The sequence below is a fragment of the Sceloporus occidentalis genome, unplaced genomic scaffold (assembly GCF_023333645.1).
Source record: "Sceloporus occidentalis isolate IW3139 unplaced genomic scaffold, rSceOcc1.0.p SCAF_11, whole genome shotgun sequence".
Taxonomy (NCBI): domain Eukaryota; kingdom Metazoa; phylum Chordata; class Lepidosauria; order Squamata; family Phrynosomatidae; genus Sceloporus; species Sceloporus occidentalis.
In genome coordinates this window covers 18,506,272-18,525,530 of record NW_028316991.1, presented here as the reverse complement: position 1 = coordinate 18,525,530, position 19,259 = coordinate 18,506,272, and the positions used below count along the sequence as shown (strand labels likewise).

General features: G+C 40.8%; 1 pseudogene; it reads right to left on the bottom strand.

Moving 5' to 3' along the window:
* Nucleotides 1-728: 728 nt before the first annotated feature.
* LOC149305657 (uncharacterized) lies at nt 729-16,439 on the bottom strand (annotated as a pseudogene).
* Between the last annotated feature and the right edge of the window lie 2,820 nt (nt 16,440-19,259).

Below are 19,259 nucleotides of genomic sequence, written 5' to 3'. Positions count from 1 at the left end.
TTGTTGACTTTGTCACGTCACTTATACCATCTTCTCTATCAAAAGCAGAACCAACAGCTTGTTTCAAGCAACAAAATAAGTCATTGTTTTAGTTTTTTTTCAGAAATATGAATGAGGAAGCTAAAAATATGGAAAATATGATCTTTGAAAACATCCAAGTCTTCAGTAACAACAGAGGAATATAGCTTCCTACTTAATATGACATTCCAACATCCCACAGACATCTAGACCATTAAGTAGCCCTGCAGCATCAACCTAAGAACGGTGCTTTATGCAAACTCTCTATCTTCCCTCCTTTAATCTCCACGCCAGTACCTGAAGTTTCTATCTTCATTAACAACACCACTATATATCCTACTAACCTGGCCTATTGCCTTGGGGTCATCAAACCTCACATTCAGTCCCTTACCAGATCCTGCCACTTGCACCATTCTGGCATCCACCCCTTCTTCACCCACGAAGCCACAAAAACCTTGGTTCATTCCCTTATCAATTCCAACCTCGACTATTGAGACACCTTTCTATTTGGCATACCTCGACTGTCTACGAACATATTGAGTCCTCCATAATAGACTTGTGCATTTGGACTCGTACCAATTGCAATTTGAACAAAATTTGTATATTCCTGAAATTCGTACAAATCCCTGAAAATGAGAAAGGACCTCCAACGAAATAAACAAACGCATTGGTTATTTCACTTTCACTAACACACTTACCCACTGTCTCATTCACACTCTCTCATTCCCAGAATTTTCTGGAAATTCACCGGAGATCATGTCCCTGTCCCGTTGTCCACGGAGAAGTTGACAAACAATGAAACGAGAACACTAAGAAGCAAGAACATGCAAGATCAGAAGCAGAGTTGTGGGGCATGGAGAGAGGAACACGGAGATGGAGAAGGTAGGGAGACACTCCTGCCCTCATAACAAAATACTCCCCCACTCGATCCTTAAATTCTTCATGTAGGCCGATTTTCACTGTTCAGCTGTCCCGCTGTCAAGAAGTAGTTACAAGTCTTTTTAAAAATGTTATTAAATTCAAATATTCCCTTGAATCATCTTTAGAGAAAAAAATCTTCTTCTGCAGACACCAAATGAAGATTTATGCTTAATATGCAAGTGTATAGTAGATACATGACAATCAGAATGAAGGCGCTGATCCCAAAGTCCAGACCTCAACAGTTCAAGTTTCCAGCATCTCCTCAAGTCAGCACAGCCCAGATAATGTGGTCTAAAACAATACAGAATAAGGTATTTTGTGATAATTAAAGAATAAATAAATGCGGATCCTTGATGTTAATATTTGGATGCCAGCAGACTATGCAGTACATTACAATGCCTTTTTTGGTACTTTCAAGGTTAGAAACCTTGTTTTTCTTGCATATATTATATATTAAGCTAATAGTTCTAGTGAATACCTCTGTATTTATTTTTTCTTAAAAAAAAAAAAAAAAGAAAAACAGTAAGTCTTTTGTTTGCTTACATTCAATGGCTCCCTAAATCTGCCCTTCAGAAAAGCAAATTACAGACCTAGCCGTTGTGGCAAACGATATTGAAACTTACAATAAAAAGCACGAGGCAGATCCAGATTTTGCAAGAACAAAGCATGCCAATTAGAAGCAAAGTATTAGTAAATCAGTACTCTTCAATCATAGACATACTTATTTCAGCTCTGAATGTGTGTTTACAGTAACGCTTTCAATTGAAGTGACCGCTGTATATTGTGTTTTATTGTTGTTCTGTAGATAAGGGTTTGGTCGCACATAAAGCCCTTCATCATCATCAACCAATATAATGAAAAACATTCCGTGTAACTAAGAGACTGCCTCGTTCAGTTTGGTGTCGTTAACTACAATTATGCATCAGGGCGTTTTTACGCTCATGTAGCATGTGGCCACACGCTGCCTCAACAGTCTTACTTATGAAATTGATATTAGAATTAAACAGAATTGCTCTTATTAACATATGTCATTATGAATAACAAACAGGTCAGTATTGTGTCATTTCAGATAATGAATACATGCAGTGGCGTCTCCAGCTTTCATATTTAGGGGGGGCACATGGGGGGCCAGGAACCAAAGTATGGGGGCCAATTATAAAACGGTACATATACACTATATATATATATATATATATATATATATATATATATATATATACACACATATACACACACACGTTAGGCAGTTATTTCTCATTCTGTAATATTAGCCCCTGCTGATGACAATATATAGAAATATTACACCCTGCTTCTGATATATATTAATATTAACCCCTGCTGCGGATATATATTGATATTAGCCCCTGCTGCGGATATATACTTATATTATACCCTGCTGCCGATATACATAAAAATTATACCCTGCTGCTGATATATATTAATATTTGACCCTGCTACCAGTATATATTAATATTAGCCCCTACTGCCAATATATATTATTAGTCCCTGCAGCCAATATATATATAAACTTAGCCCCTGCAGCCAATATATATTAATATTAGCCCCTGCTGCCGATATATATATAAATACTAGACCCTGCTGTCAATACGAATATAAATACTAGACCCTGCTGCCAATTAATATTAATATTAGCCCCTGCTGCCAATATATGTTAATATCTCCCTCTCCCTCCCAATCTATCCTAACTACCCCCTCTCCCTCCCAATCTATCCTAACTACCCCCTCTCCCTCCCAATCTATCCTAACTACCCCCTCTCCCTCCCAATCTATCCTAACTACCCCCTCTCCCTCCCAATCTATCCTAACTACCCCCTCTCCCTCCCAATCTATCCTATCTACCCCCTCTCTCCCTCCCACTGTATCCCTATCTACCTCTTCTCACTTCCTATCTACCTCTTTTCACTCTCTACCCTCCTCCCCCCCCTTTGAAGTTCACTTACCTTGGGCTTGTAGAAGTCCAGCGGCGGGATCGCGAGGTCTCTGTCTTCCTGGTTCTGCCGCAGTGTGCGCGGCTTCATTGCTGAGCGCCGGATATGACATCATATACCGGCGCTCGGCTTGAAATGCCGGCACTGCGACCAAGGCAGAGGCCTCGCGGTCGCGGAAAAGAGTGAGAGGCGCCGAACGGTCGCTGAGAACTTATTCCTCAGCGACCGCTCGGCGCCTCTCTCTCTCCTCCGGATCTATAAAAAAAAAAAAAAAAAAAAGACGGCGTTTCAATTGGGGGGGCACACCGGGGGGCACAGCATGATTTAGGGGGGGCCATGGCCCCCTCTGGCCCCCCCCTGCCGACGCCACTGAATACATGGAGGTAAAACAAAAGCCTCGGCTTTCACAGCCTTGAATCCAGTTGTCCAAAAGATGTCTTGATTGATGTTCCTAAATACTCCTATACACTTTTGAATGTTGTAATTGAAGCTCCTCTTTAAGCGTAGGTGTCCAGGTCTGGAATGGTCATCATCATCAGCTTTTGGATAGGTGTAAAGGAAGATGCAATCTTTGCTAGTCCTGACACACCACATTAGCTAGTGAAACACAGAAGTATAGGTTAATGGTGGGAGAGGTACTCGCAGGGAATGGTCAACTTTAAATACAATAGGGCCCAGGGCAAAATTTCTTTATGGCAAACCTCTCACCAGGCCAATTGTGAAAGGCTCTGGAGAAAGGCTTTTTTGTTTTTCGTTGTAAGGGTGAAGCATGTGGACACCTGCGCCACTTGCGGCACATATTTCTACACTTCCTCCTCTGAGTGCTGCTTGATGACATCATTTCGCTATGTTCCGCAACAACAGTTGGCACATAGACTTCGAGGGAGGACACATTAATGAAGAGCTATGTGTTTGTGGTTGCAGAGACCTCCACCTTCAGACAGCTGTTGAGGGAGCTTAGGGGATAATTGACCATATGATAAGAGTTGGGGTAAATGTCCCTTTTGGCCCATGTCACAAAAAATGGCAATGGTGAAGAGCTTCCCCAAGAAAGATTGGTAAGCAAACAGAGAGACATAAGGTCAGCTCTCTTACCAAGTATCGGTAACCTACCTATCAACAATAAAGATATTTAAATAAATATATACATATAATAAACAACCATACTATAATCACAGTCCAGTGAAAAGTAGTTTCCCTCTGTTTAATCCATGAATATCCCTGATGCCACATTAAAGATTATAGAACAGTAACTAAATTTTATTTTGTTATAATTTAAAATTAGATGTTACTATTTAGGACTAGGAAACATGTTTGAAGTATAATTCTGTCTTAATGATGCTGAAGTAACACACAAGTAAAACATCTTTCAAGAAAAATATTAAAGGCTCTTGTGGTAAAGGAAAATAAAAAACAGATGTTAACAGAGAAATAAAAAATCACTTTATATCAGTATCATTTGCGCAGCTATTTGCACAAAAAATGTATTTTGGAAAATGAGTGTTATTCTCTATCGAAAATTCACTACATTTTTTTCAGAGAAAATAATAAAAATAATTGTTGCTGTAATTGTATTTATTCCTCAACAAACTGAAAAGTGTATACGTAAACAAGATAAGATAATATACATAAAGGTGTATGTTTTAATAATTTGCCAGAGCTTTATGTTTTAATTGATTTGCATTCGCTATTTGGCTATAGAGAAGCTTCTTATGAGAATAAATTGATTCCTGCAAATATCTGATATAACTTTTAGCTAATATATATGTCTTTGGCATCATTATCTTGATTAAAAACATCTTGATTAATAACATCGGTAAGAACATGCTGGTAGCCCAGTATACAATCTAGTTTGCCTTTATGGAATGGAAGGTAGGGAAGAGAAAGGTAGAAATAAAAACATGAATCAGGAGCCAAATTTCACTTCTATAATCCACATTCCTGGCAAATAAACACGTATCTTGCAATATAATACTTAATATTAATAATTAAGTATCTAAAGCATAATGGATATCTCTTATGTTAATTTAAACATATTTAGACCGTTTACTACACTTAGGAAATCCCCTTTGCCCATTTCAGAGCTAAATAACTCGTTTTGTCTTGCTAAAAACCCGACAACACAAAGACATTTTGTGAAAGTTTTGACTTGATGAAGCTATATATTTTCAGATTTAATGATCATGTTTCTATGACTTCAAACAAATTCCAAAACTGACTCAAGACTTCCAGGACATAAAAGAATATATGGTGACATCACATTCTTATCAATGAAGTATTATACTGCCGACCTATAATAGACTCTTTTCCTTCTTATGTGCTTAGCACCCTTAAGCATAAATACAAAGCGCATGATGCATTAGAAGCATGTCCTGTGTTCTTTTTTATGGTATCTACATGATTATCCCCTCATATTAGGTTAACCGAAGGTACGAGTTTATAATCTATCTAGAAATACAATCTGCTTCTTAGATGTTTTTAATCTGTAAGCTTCCTTTGGGACCCTTTTTCATTTTATAGTCTCTTGCTACTGTTATTAAGACAAGGGTTTACAGCTTCGACTTTATAGGGCTAATTAACACATTAGCAAGGACAGAAAAGTCCTTTATATACATCTCTTGTTTCACATTCTCTATTACCCTAGGGACTCAATTATTGGGATTATATTAGAACAACACCTTGAAATAGATCAGTATGGAACATGAACGATCCGCCATTAAATGTTCAATGTCATGAATAAAAGAAAGCATTCTCATGATAAGTAATCATCAAATCTTATCGAAATTTAACATTAATGGTCATGATTTTTACAACCCATTTCAGCCCACAGCCCCGTTCAAAACACTTACCTCTATGGCCGCCATACTTTATGCTTATGTCTGGGATATGATTCCATTTTCTTCCATTACAAGAGCCAGATCACCCCAACCGGCCCATGGAGTAGTGGCCCACCAGGTTATGTAGCAGAGGGACTGCTACCTCCTCACATAGTCAAGGCAAGTCAAGGCAGAGTCGGACTAGGCCAGAATATGCCACTGGTTCTATCCACTAAAATTCATCATCAACTTCCAAATACTGCCTTAGCCACATCTCTTTTAGTGTGGAATCGTTCAAAGACGGTTAAAGAAATAAATCTGTCCAATATTTAATACAGAATAGGATGTAACAGCAACACAATGGTCTAATCCGTCTCTTGTCTGCAGTGTACATTACATTATACAGTAAGACACACTTCAGGCTCGATGTAGTGGACCCAACCCATAACCTTTTCCAGTATAGTCGACATGTATTAGAAATGTCTAATCATTTAAGTCAGAATACATTGAACCTGAATACATGGAGTATAACATAAAACATAAAAACAGCGACAAGAATGAAAAGAAATATGAAAAGGAAACATTCTATGATAGTGACGGACGCATCTATTTTAATGAAGCCTCCGATATTGCAGTTGACCAGACAACGATTTATGTACTGTAAAAAGAGTCTATAAAAGTCCAGAAATTAATCAAATGTAGCAATATTTAATATTTGAGGTTTTTTTGTTGTTTCTGTCCTTATAGTAAATAGTGGTAGTAAATAGTAAATTGAGTTGGCATTCAAGTTTGCTATAGAAAACGAGCCTGAGTTGAACAAAGTGTCCAAATGATATATGTGGTACTGTCACTTTGACTCTACCTCAACTTGACCGCAGTACAATCTAGCTAAAGCAAATTGAAAAAAAACATCAACTCCGGCATTCGTTAACCACTGAGTTGCTAGTATGTTACACTGAATAATATGTAATACAATATATTATAGCATACCTCCTAACCACTGTGGGACAGTCCAGAGTTGTCCTGCTTTTGATCTCCCTTGACTGGCCCATGATGCTATGAAATTGATAAAGCTGCACTACAGACCTCTATCATAGCTCCCGCATGCCCACATTATTTTAATTCACTTCTCCATTTCGTCTTTAGTTTCTTGAAAATACTTGCTAGATACTTATAAAGTTTGAAAACTGAAGTCAGCTCCGCTTTGTCTGCCAGTAGACACCCCCTCAAAAATGAGTGGAATGAGGTATTGCTTAACTCACCGAGGGTCAAAAGTTGGAATAATGCCCTACTTCCTAATGTATTCCACATGTATCTGGACCTTGAATGGTTAAACCTGTTAACTATATACTGGATGAGTACAGGGCTCCTAAATGGTAGGGAACCTCTGCAGAGTTACCTTTACAATGGACATTATATAGCCAGGGTCATGCCTGAAGGTCAACCCAGAGTTATCTAAACCACTTGAGGCCCATCAATCTGGCATACACTTTATTTCATAAATTGTGAAATTAATGACATTTATTGATCAAGAGAAATTTGGGTTCAACAACTTCCTTTTAATTTCAAAATTGTTACAGCCTATGGATTTTTCCGACTTTAGGATAGCTCTGAACATAACAGGTATGAAGAAATCACTATTTTGGACTTTCCTGTCTTTCCTGGATTATACATAATTTCTTAAACTAATAGAGACTGCGGTCATTTTACTCTATGCACTACCCTACGACTGATCATTAATGTGTGTTATATTGCCTGAAACAATGTTTATTTAACAATGACCTAAAAATGTATGATTTGTCTGCTTTCAAACCACCGAAACCAAGTTCATTTTAAGACTTTAATGGATTTTTGTTATTTCTTCTTTTACCTTAAATGGTATGCTTGCTTTTGAGGATTAGATGGTCTATATCTTTAGATCTGGGAGTCCCATTTTATTATTTCATTTGCTTATTTTAGATGCCTTTAACTTTTTCATTCTCTTTCATTAGTTGTCCTTACCGATGAAGAATGGTCCACTTCTGCAGATGCATTCATTTTGCAACCAAATGTTCTTTTGACTGACTGTTGTGCTGGTCGGAATACCCACAGGAAGCAAAAAGTGCATAGTGGTCCATTCTTACTATGGACAATATCTTATATTTTTTTTACATATCTTATTTAATATTTATAATTTAACACAGGGCAACAAAACTGCAATTTCCTACTTATTTTCATGTTTTTATACCTTATGAAATTTTATTAAAGTTTAATTGTAGATTCTTTTGTGCGAATACGAGTGTGTGGTGGAAGGTGTTTTTCATGTTTCACTTTTTAAAACTCTAGTTCTCAGTGGCAGAAAACCAGATGAATTATTATATTATATATTATTTTTATTAATTTTATGTTATTTTGCACTGAATGCTCAAAGTACGTCTCTAGTTACTTAAATGTGTCTCAAATTGGAACAACTTCATATTCTTCACCTACAAACAAATTTCTTCCTGAGGTTGTTTAGCATAAAATCAAGTTCCTCTAAAACATCTGTTTTTGATTACCTTCTTTCATTAAAACTCCCCAAATCCGGTCAATTTTATGTCTGAAATAAATGCACCAACCAACCTTTTATATACATTTTATAGCCAAAATCCCAATTTTGTGCTTCAAATTATGAAATGACATAAAGTCTGCCATAAGCTGTGGGTCTATTGTGAAGAATTAAGCAAAATGTTATGGAAAGAAGCCACAAGAAGTGGCAGTAGGTGGAAAGAGCAACAGTATATCCAAGGCATTTATTGAAATGTTTCATATTAAAACTGTGTTCTAATAGAATTTGAAAGTGTCGGAATAGTGCAGTAAATGATTAACCTGAAATAATACCTCAACAGAATTGGAAAAACACATTCTTTGGCTGGCCTTTGTACGCTTTTGAGAATTTACCCCTTGATTTAATTTTTTTCTTAACTGAATGTAATATGTTGCAAATATCATCCTTGTTCAAGGAGTTTGTGTCAGGTTTATCATCTCCCACAGATGATAAACCTGACACATTTTAATGATGGATCAAGTTTGGCTATTTGAGATAATATTCTGTCTGTAGGATAACAATAAGGGCATTGTTTTATCGAATTCTCCCAGCGAATGTTGCCATGTGTCCGTGGAACTAAAATGATCAACTTAATAGGCTATATAGTTACACAGCTGGTCTGCCAGTTTTATCCTTTCAAATTTCTCATAGGTTGATCTAAAGATCAGCAAAAACACAAAAAGTAAGTGAGATTACTCCTCTAATCACCAATATCTACATTTTACATGATCTATATATGTTAGTTGCAGTATTTGTCATGATTTATGAAATGTCATACATTTTAGATTTACGGGTTATTATGTTTTACTAGTTGTAGCATTGAAGGTTGATTTGTTGTGACCCAAATCTCAATATCTTTATGTTTTTAATCCAAAGGACATGACAACTTTATAGTAGATTCACTTTCCTAATTCATAAAAATGTGCTTTAGCTTATTAGACAAAAACCCTCTCTCCTTATACTGCCTCGTAGACTTGTCCATTCAGAGTCATACGAATTGTGATTTTAACAAAATTTGCAAACAAAACGATGCAAAAAGCACAGGATTTTGGTTTAAAGTTTATTGGTTCTTTCACTCTCACTCACACACTCACTCTCTTTCATGCTCTTCCAGAATGTCTCCTTACCTCCTCTGCCGACCGCTTCCATGTCCCTGTCTCCATGTAACACAGCTCTGCTTCTAATCTTGCATCTTATCGTTCTTGTGTCTTCTCTGTGGATGTGCATGACCTCCTGGGGAACTTAAGCAAAATGGCAGAGCTTCGGGGCACATCTTCTCCCATGATCCTCCAACTACGAGAGAGGATGTACCTGGAAGCTTCACGATGGAACATGTGCCTGTTCCATTGTCCACGGTGAAGCAGACAAGGAACCAAGACTTTTTGGAGCAGACGATAAGGACAGAAGAACCCCAAAATAAGAAGCAAAGTTGCAGGGTATGAAGACAGGGGCACAGAAACAGAGAACTAGGAATTCAATGGAAAACAAATGGCCCAAAAACTAAACAACTACTGCCTAGTCTTAAATAATAGAAAACCTTGGTCCTAATATCCCAACAACTCTCTGGCTAATGTGGTCTATACTCTAGTTGTCTATAAGACATGACAGAATGGTATCATCAATTATAGTCAACATTTTATTAGACTTCTGTATACAATTATATTTCACATGTACAGTTCCAGCCAATCTCATTGTGCTCTACAAAAATCCCTGTTCATCAAAGATTTTTTATAGCATTTATTTGAGTTATATTAGACTAGCTCAATACCAGCCTCATTACATATCACAGTACATGTAAATAAATATTGATGATCTCTATTACACGAATGGCATAGTGACATGTACCTTAATCAAACTTCTATACTACAAAACAAACAAAGCTACTGCATTGCTACTTCACATATGGTTTGTCTAATCTATGACGTAATGTCTCAAAAAACTGCTGAGAAGGAACAGGGAATAAGTAATTGGAAAAACATGAAAATGGGATGAACATGTAGAATTCTCACAGTCATCTGAACTAATAAAAATGGACGACACACCCAGAAACCCCCAAATAAACCAATTGCAGCATTAATTCTTCTTCAGCAGACCGTAGAGACTAAATATGTGTTACAGAATTTTATCCTCACATTTTGACTGCCCGGCAAATTCATGCGGACTGGCATATCAGCCGGGCTGACATATCCGAAATGTGAATGAGTTGAATGAGACCTGTTTAGGTAAATACAAGTGGGAATATTGTATTGCCAAAATAATTATAACTTAATGTCTTTTTGTTATTAACACAAAAGGTTGCAAAATTAATCTCAATCAAAATGTTTTGCAAGCCAAATGTCCATCCAGGGACATATGAGGATGAGGAAGGAGGGAATGAATGAAGGAAGGGAAGAAGAAAGGAAGGAAAGAATGAAAGTGTCAGGCGCCTGGTACTTCTATACAACAGAGCTGAGGTCTCCTACCTGCTTTCTCCTCAACTGCTGCCAACCCGAGGTCCATTTCATGTTTGTCGGGCAGGCCACAGAACCAGATTGTATTGGGCACGTCTCCTTGCGATCACGATCACTGCATTGTGGAGACTCACACGCACGACGAATAGGCCTTGGTCCTATGCGGTTATGCCCCAGGACGATTGCCTATGCTAATGGAGTCCCAATTAGCTGAAAAAGAGGTTGCACAGATGAATAGACAGGTGAATCTTCTGCTATTGGTCAGTATAATAGGGGCTACAGGTGAGCAGGAAATACATCCATCCAAACATAATGGCATCACTCAGCTGATGCTCAGTTGATACTCAGTTGTCTCAGTTGTCTTGCTCCAGCCAGGGTCTTAACTAGAAACCAAAGGGCCCTGGTGTAAAAATTGCCCTGGGACCCCCCAACTTCAACAGCTGGTCTGTGCTAGCATTGCCTCTTCCAACATACACTCTGGCACACATATGTAAACACACACTTAGTCATACTCACACATTTACTCCGTCTTACCCCACTTACACACCCATGCTCACACACAAACACCTACACATCCATGCTCACACACACATAATAACACATCCATGTTCACACACACAATTACACATCCATGCTCACACACAAACACCTACACATCCATGCTCACACACACAATTACACATCCATGCTCTCACACACTCACACAATTACACATCCATGCTCACGTACATAAATATACACAAACACATACACATACATCCCACCTCCCTCCTGCCCCTGCTTACCGTAAAGAAACCCATTCAAATTAGTTTGCAAAGGGCCCTTCCGATCTGAATCCACATGATTCTGTTTCTCCTGTGAGAAGGGCTGATTATACTTTGGAAATGTATCCTGGCGAGGGATTTTGTAATGTTTACAGACGATGGATTCAACAGCAATTCTTAATGAAAGTCATTCTGCAGCTGCAGTGGATAGTAAGATTAGTAATGTATCATCATGTTTAGAAATTAGTCGGACCTCACCTACAATTTCTAGTTTTGGAAACTGATACTTAAAAATGACAGGAGGCGCTTGAAGGATTCCAGGATCAAAATCTATTAAAGTTAAAAAAAATGTTCTAAGGAAATACTTGGCAAGTTGGTTAATGTGCTTTAGAAAACGATACCTGAGATATAATTACTTTTCACAGTGTTGTTTAAGGTCAGTTTCGTATTATAGGGAGATTTTTAAATCCACACCCTGAACAGATGTGCTAAATCTGCTTGGATGGGACCCAAGGCCACGGCTTCAATTGTACAAACCACCTGTGTTCCTACCATGACGACATTTTAACGGTCAGACACTTGGATCATTACCTGTAACACACCTATTTAAAGGTCCTGTTCCACCTACTCTTTATGAAATTTTTTTGTGATGGGGGCTAAATCCTATTTCATTTCAAAAGCTAAACTGTACCCAAAAATAATCTTTTCTTTCTCATTGACATTTTCACAGAAGCATATAAATCCCCAGGACATTGTGATCCAGCATTATTTTTTCTAATGCGCATTTGATATGTTTCTGTCCAGCAGGTGTAAAGTGCTGCACAGCAGTATGTGGGACGTATATTTAAGTAAGTGATTCCCTTCTGATACCCTTCTGTGAGCATGCTGCAGGGGGCAGCACTTTACGTGTATTGGTCAGCTGAATGTATAATTTACATTATACTCATATTCTCCTACGAGACCCCCTGTCACGAACGCACTCTACTCCAAGCGTGCGCGTGACTTGCTTCTAGTGGTAAAAGGGTTAAAATTCACTATCTGTCTGCACTAGACCGGAAATAGTGATAAAAATACAAATATCCACCCTTAATACCACCCGCAATTAACTATAATGATATAACAAGTATCAAAATAACGCTGCCACCACCAAGACAGTTTAGAAATGGGGTGTCTTGGTACCCCAAGTGAATCAGACTATAAAAACCCACACAGTATATTTTAACACAAAAATTATGTGATTTAAAATTACCAATAAAACAGTCTCTTCAGGTAACGTGAGTCTTTACCAGACAAAGGCAGAACTTAATAAACGAATATTTATTATGAATAAAAAAATCACAGTGCATACAAAAAAGATGATAACAGATTATTTACACCAAACAGATAAAATAAAAAGGAGAAAATTACAGAAAACCTAACTACTCACTGAATGGTCAAGTAACAGTTTTTCTGTCCGTAGGGCTCCGGCAAGGAAAGATGGCGACTTACTCAAAATTAGATCTTGGCCCCTAGTAAGCACACTGACCAATCTTCTTTCACTAACTTTATACTCTTTCCCAGTTCATCTCGAGTTTCCAAGCCGGCCCAGAGGTGGTATAAGCAGAGGGAAGGTGTACCATAAGTGACCTCCCCCTTGAGTAGTGGAAACATATCCGTCAAAATAACTTATTTTCATTTTATCGGCCCTCCTGTGCTCGCCACAGCCATAATTCATGCATTTATGAATTTCCTGTAAATTGTGAAGTCCATAGATATGTCACACTTGCTACATATGACTGACCATCATAGACTTCACAATTCCTTCCAAACCGTTTACGTTGCGCTGTCATGTTTGTACTCTTTTTGTAGGCTGCGCTTTCCCCGTTCTAGGTATGCACACAAGGAGGTATGATAATGAATATATGAGTTATTATTGATATGTGTTGGATATGACCTGGATATGAGATGGTTTTCCTGACTGCTAGTGGTCACTTAGCATATCAAAGAATCCAGTATTATGAGGGGGAAACAGGCATATGGTCGTCTACATTTGAACCTAGACAAAACGGCAGCTCCACTGCAGGACCTAACACCCTGTAGAAGGCCCCGGTTGGAGTCCGAGCTTCAAAGGACACATTTATCTCACAAGACCTTTTGGCACCACATGACTGTACAATCAAATTAACCCCTCTCATACTGAAATTGGCCATACCATCTCTACCAAGTAGCAAGTCCATGTATGCACTACCCAAGTTGGTGTGACACCTCCCCCAAATAAGATGGTGGCCCAGAGATTAAGCCACAAGCTTATCTCTGCGCCTACCTACTCTTTCCCTGGGTAACAGTTTCCGGCTAAGATAAAGTATTTCTTTGGGAAAACCCACCCTACAGAAGGTACTTTTCAAAGCATCGGCTACGTTGTCTGCTCTGTTACAGGATAAGGCCATGGTCTCAGGGTACCCAGGGGCATAGTCCATCCCCTTAGTAACAGATTGGTTCTCCATGCGGCTCGGTATAGCTACAAGCCCCAACAAATCTACTTGATGGGTAGCTAGGGTGTCTCGCCCTGGCTTCCCAAACCATGTAGGCCCTTCGTAAGGGATAACAGAATGGTCACCAGTTTCACCCTCTCCCTTGTGTCCTGACTTCGTAGTCCCACAGAATATGGGCACAGGTGCACAAAAGCCCTCTCTTTGTCCCCTATTCTGCTGCCAGGTTACCACAGCTATGGTTGAAACATCGGTCACTCCACCTGTTCCACTCCAAGGAGGCATACATACAGTACCCTGGGAACCAGTTAATCCTGACACAGAGGAACACTCACTCACCCTCTGCCCTTCTTCACAGGGTGGCCCCCTCACATTTTCACACAGCACCTCAAACATCCCTGGTTCTGGCACCGAGTCACTCTGCCCTCCCTCCCAGTGATGCGAAAACTTCAAGTTCTCAAACGGCACCTCAAACATTCTGGGATCTGGCACAGACGGACATTCACTCGTTCTCTGCCCTTCTTCACAGTCGGGCGGTCCTCTCACACTTTCACAAAACACCTCAGACATTCCTGGTTCTGGCACAGATTCAATCTGCCCTCCCTCCCAGTGATGCGAAACCTCCACATTCTCACACGGCACCTCAGACACCCCTGGTTCTGGCACAGATTCGCTCTGCCCTCCCTCCCAGTGATGCAAAACCTCCACATTCTCACATGGTACCTCAGACACCCCTGGTTCTGGCACAGATTCGCTCTGCCCTCCCTCCCAGTGATGCGAAACCTTCACCTTCTCCCACGGCACCTCAGACATTCCGGGTTCTAGCACAGACGGACACGCACAACCCTTCTGCCCACTCTCCCCATGAGGTTGCCCTGCTACATTGTTACACACTATCTTTTCTATGGTAGGGCTCCTAGAAGACCTGGATAAATCGCAAGTATCATCCTCCGGCATATATTTTGACAACAGCCTACCCAAATCAGTACCCAGTAACACATTAGTAGGAATGTTATCTGATACCCCCACATCTCTTACACCCTTCCCTGCTCCCCAATCCAAAAATACTCGTGCCATTGGCACTGCATGACGTACTCCTCCAATTCCCCGCACTGTTAAGGTCTTGCCAGGAATAAAGTCCTCAGAGCTCACTAGCTCTGGACGCACAAGAGTCACTTCTGCCCCCGTGTCTCTGAGCCCCACAGTTACCTTGTTTCCCACAGTGACAGGTTGCATATTCACATTGGGGGTGTTCTCAGCGCTGCAGACGAACAACACCGAAGATGGTGATTCTGAGGGGTGACCCACTCCTGTGGATGGCGTAGGATTTCTTTTCTCCGGGCAAGTAGCGCTAATGTGCCCCACTTTATTACAAATAAAACACCTGCGGCTATCCCCATACGTAGAAATGGCACTAGCTCCCCCTCTCCCTGAGGTAGAAACTGACGCAGAAGATGGTATAGTAGACTGGGTGATGGGAAGCCGTGGTGTAGCGGTCTTCCAGCTGGATGCTCCCGTAGAAAAACCTCTGCTCCGGTCCGATTGTGCTCGGTTGGCGGTGTGGAAATCAGCCAGCTCACCCGCTTCCAATGCTGTTTTGGGCTCCCGGTCCAGCAGCCATTCTTGTACATTGGCTGGGCACAGCTGCAAAAACTGTTCCTTGATGATCAGATCTTCCAAGCTTTCTAAGGTTGTAATGTCTAGACCTCTAATCCACTGCCGGAATGCCGTCGTCAGGTGTCCCACAACTGCAGTGTAGCTCTCGGTGGAATGCTTTTGCAAAGTCCGGAATTTCTTTCGGTACACCTCAGGGGTAAGGTTGTACCGTCTCTGCAGTGCAGCCTTAATTGCCTCATAGTCCTGGTCAGATTCTGCTGGTAGCTCTGCAAATGCTTCCAGTGCAGGACCTCTGAGACCAGGGGTGAGGTACTTTGCCCACTGGTCCTTTGGTAATTGGTACTGCCTGCAAACCTTTTCAAAACTGCGCAGAAAAACATCCAGATCCCCATCTTTGTCCAAAGTGGGAAAATTCTCTGCACGTGGTTTGGGTGCAGAAGAGTCTCTTGAAACCACACTGATAGGTGAGGCACTCAACCTCTCCAACTCTGCTAGTTTTAGTTCATGCTCTCTTGCCGCCTGGCGCTCTGCAGTCTCTCTCTCGGCCTGGCGCTCTGCAGCCTCCTGATATTTAAGGATAAGCTACAGTCTGAGGTTTGCATCTGCTGAGTCCACGTATTTGAAAACAGTTTGTAGATAAGAGTCCAAGGGATCTCCAGATCTTGGCACGTCACCGACATCAGCTGCAGGTATCTCCCGTGTGACCATGCCTCCCTCAGAAGTGTTTGCAGCATCACTTTGCGCTGCTTGTTGCATATCATAGTCCACAAGCGCTTGAATAAGTTCATCCTTTGATTTTCCCCGGATGGGAATACATTGTTCACGGCAACGTTGCTCCAGAGCACTCTTGGATTGTGTTTGGTATTCCATTTATCACACCGGCCCAAACAAATGATAGCAAAAGAAAAGAAAACAAAGAGGGGGGGGGGGGGAACTGTTGAGGTGTAAATATACTAAGTATGCACTGAGTTCAGCCTTTGGAAATTGAGAAACAATTTATTTTTAGTGTCTGAATTAGCAAATCCAGCAACACTGAAATCTGGTACGAAAAAGATGGAAAAAATCTTTTTAACTATCCCACCGCTGTGCCACCAATTTGTCACGAACGCACTCTACTCCAAGCGTGCGCGTGACTTGCTTCTAGTGGTAAAAGGGTTAAAATTCACTATCTGTCTGCACTAGACCGGAAATAGTGATAAAAATACAAATATCCACCCTTAATACCACCCGCAATTAACTATAATGATATAACAAGTATCAAAATAACGCTGCCACCACCAAGACAGTTTAGAAATGGGGTGTCTTGGTACCCCAAGTGAATCAGACTATAAAAACCCACACAGTATATTTTAACACAAAAATTATGTGATTTAAAATTACCAATAAAACAGTCTCTTCAGGTAACGTGAGTCTTTACCAGACAAAGGCAGAACTTAATAAACGAATATTTATTATGAATAAAAAAATCACAGTGCATAAAAAAAAGATGATAAACAGATTATTTACACCAACAGATAAAATAAAAAGGAGAAAATTACAGAAAACCTAACTACTCACTGAATGGTCAAGTAACAGTTTTTCTGTCCGTAGGGCTCCGGCAAGGAAAGATGGCGACTTACTCAAAATTAGATCTTGGCCCCTAGTAAGCACACTGACCAATCTTCTTTCACTAACTTTATACTCTTTCCCAGTTCATCTCGAGTTTCCAAGCCGGCCCAGAGGTGGTATAAGCAGAGGGAAGGTGTACCATAAGTGACCTCCCCCTTGAGTAGTGGAAACATATCCGTCAAAATAACTTATTTTCATTTTATCGGCCCTCCTGTGCTCGCCACAGCCATAATTCATGCATTTATGAATTTCCTGTAAATTGTGAAGTCCATAGATATGTCACACTTGCTACATATGACTGACCATCATAGACTTCACAATTCCTTCCAAACCGTTTACGTTGCGCTGTCATGTTTGTACTCTTTTTGTAGGCTGCGCTTTCCCCGTTCTAGGTATGCACACAAGGAGGTATGATAATGAATATATGAGTTATTATTGATATGTGTTGGATATGACCTGGATATGAGATGGTTTTCCTGACTGCTAGTGGTCACTTAGCATATCAAAGAATCCAGTATTATGAGGGGGAAACAGGCATATGGTCGTCTACATTTGAACCTAGACAAAACGGCAGCTCCACTGCAGGACCTAACACCCTGTAGAAGGCCCCGGTTGGAGTCCGAGCTTCAAAGGACACATTTATCTCACAAGACCTTTTGGCACCACATGACTGTACAATCAAATTAACCCCTCTCATACTGAAATTGGCCATACCATCTCTACCAAGTAGCAAGTCCATGTATGCACTACCCAAGTTGGTGTGACACCCCCTGTAGACTCACTCACAAAATACTCCCAATAAGTTAAATGGGGTCACTTTTTGGATCTTTCGAGCAGCCAAACGGGACACAAAAACAAACCATAGAAGGTGCACTAAACCGCTCAAGCTGAAAAGTACATACCAGGAGCTCTATGGGATACTAGACTGTCCCTTTTATGTTGTAATGTAATATCATGATTTTCAGACAGACTAGAGTCATTAAATGCCCTTAAAGCTATAGCTATGTACTGTACCCCATTCTCATTCTCCCAATTTTTAGCCCCTCTCTTTCACTCATTGGATTTTTTATATTCATATTGTCTGAATTCATAACTGGCTACAGATGCCCATTTTCTAAGGTTTTTATGCCTATTTATTATTCTTGGAACCAGGCCCGGACTGGGACAAAAATTGGCCCGGGCATTTAAGCCCGAGCAGCCCATTTTTATTTATTTATTTATTTATTTTTAAAGCCCACCCTTCATGTACCATCTTTGCATTTACTCATTCACACAAATCATTAACACATTCATTAATGCAGTCTCACAAATCATTCAAGCAATTCATCCACATATGAATTCATTCATTCTCATATGCATTCACACTACCCCCTCCCCCATCTTATCTGCCCCTTTTCACTATGTTCCCCCTTTTCACTATGTACCCCCTCTCTCTATCTATCCCCTCTCCCCATTTCTCACTATCTAACCCCCCTCTGCCCCTTCTTACTGCACCCCCCTCCCTCACCCTACTTACCTTGTTGCCGGAGCAAGCAGCAACTGCGGCCGGGCCTGCGGCAGGACCGGACTGACTAGGCCTATGCGGCCTCTACGGCTGCATTAACACAGAGCATAAGGGTGACCTGCCCCTTAAGCCCGCAACTGCCACTCTAAGGGGCCGGGAAGCCCCCACCAGGGCCGGCCTTAGGGGTCTGCGGCCGCACAGGGCTTACATTAAAACATCCTCCATGTTAAATAAAGTTAATAAAAAAAAAACCCCGATGTTTTAATTTAAACCCTGTGTGGCCGCGCACCCGTAAGGCCGGCGCTGGTGGGGTCTCCCTTAGAGTGGCGGACCCGGTCGCAGTTGCGGCGGGCTTAAGGGGCAGGTACCCCTTATGCCCTGCGTTAATGCGGCCGTAGAGGCCGCATAGGCCCAGTCAGTTCGGTCCTGACTTGGCATATTTTAAGGTAGGGGCCTGGAGCTGCAGCTCCATCAGCCCCTAAATCAATCCGGCCCTGCCGCGGCCCGGCCCACCGGGCAAACACCCGGTTTGCCCGATGGCCAGTCCGGGCCTGCTTGGAACCATCAAATAAAGAATG